This window comes from Microtus ochrogaster, chromosome 6, assembly GCF_000317375.1.
Source record: "Microtus ochrogaster isolate Prairie Vole_2 chromosome 6, MicOch1.0, whole genome shotgun sequence".
NCBI classification, from domain to species: Eukaryota; Metazoa; Chordata; class Mammalia; order Rodentia; family Cricetidae; genus Microtus; species Microtus ochrogaster.
The window spans coordinates 62,708,480-62,709,827 of NC_022013.1; positions in this window are offsets into that span (position 1 = coordinate 62,708,480).

The window sequence follows — 1,348 nt, forward strand, 5'->3', positions numbered from 1 at the left end:
CTGCACTCAAAAGTGCTGGGATTAAAGGTGTCCGCCACCACTACTCCGCTGACGGAGGTTTTATTACATAGATTCAGCTCCATTCTATACTCCAGCAGACATTTCTATTAGGGTTTAGGAATTTGTCTACTAACAATCTTTCAGATGATTTTTACATGTGCTGTGCTTACATTTGGAAACTATTAACCTAGGGGGATAATTTTTAAAAGTGAAGCCCTAACATCATTTGAGTTGTTGGATTCTTCCTTATTATTACAAACTACAGACAGTACATCAAGGAATATCATGTAAAAACCTAATTATAAGAATACCAAATATAATTTCAGAAGACTGGTCATTAACAAGCCTATTAGTGGGATTGTATAACTTTATTGTAAATTACATGTGTGAAACATTCCAGTGAATTCTTTGATGGGTGCTGCTTAACTCTGATTTGCTTTCCATAAAACTAACCAGCTGCCTAAAGTTTTCACTATGTTATCCACATGCCAGTCTCCAGTAACCCCGAAGGCATTCTCTGAACAAGCTGTGTTTCTTGCATAAGAGAAGTTGGGCTTCCACTGAACCGAGCTGGTTAGATACACAAAAGGCTGAAGATGTAGCTAGGTTGGTAGAATGAATGCTCTAGCATGCACAGAGTCCTGTGCTTCATCTCCAGCACCACAGAAAATCAGGCATGGTGGCAGGCTCGCTATCCCAGCACCCGGGAGGTGGAGGCAGGATGAGCAGACATGCATGTTCACCCTTTGTTACATAGCTTGAGCTAGAGAGACTTTCTCAAAAATAAAACCAGGGGGGTGGAGAAGTGGCTCAGCAGTTAAGAACGCTGGCTCTGTTTCCAGGGGACCCAGGTTCAATGCCCGGCACTCACATGACTTCTCACACCTGTTTGTAATTCCAGTTCCAGGTGATCTGACACTTCACACAGACATACATGCAGGCATAAATGTACATAAAAATAAATCATTAAAAAAAAAACCCCTACCTCCCTCAAACTAAATGAAACAAAATCCCACTAACCTTTTGGTTATGAAAAGAAAATATGAATTCTTCAGCTTTAGAGATGTTTTAAAGTTGTAAAACTGGGGCTGGAGGGATGGCTCAGAGTTTAAGAACACTGGCTGCTCTTCCAGAGGTCCTGAGTTCAATTTCCAGCAACCAGATGGTGGCTCACAACCGTCTGTAATGGGGTCTGGTGCCCTCTTCTGGCCTGCAGGCATACATGCAGGCAGAACATTGTATATACAAAATAAAATCTTTTTTTTTTTTTTTTTGGTTTTTCGAGACAGGGTTTCTCTGTGGCTTTGGAGCCTGTCCTGGAACTAGCTCTTGTAGACCAGGCTGGTCT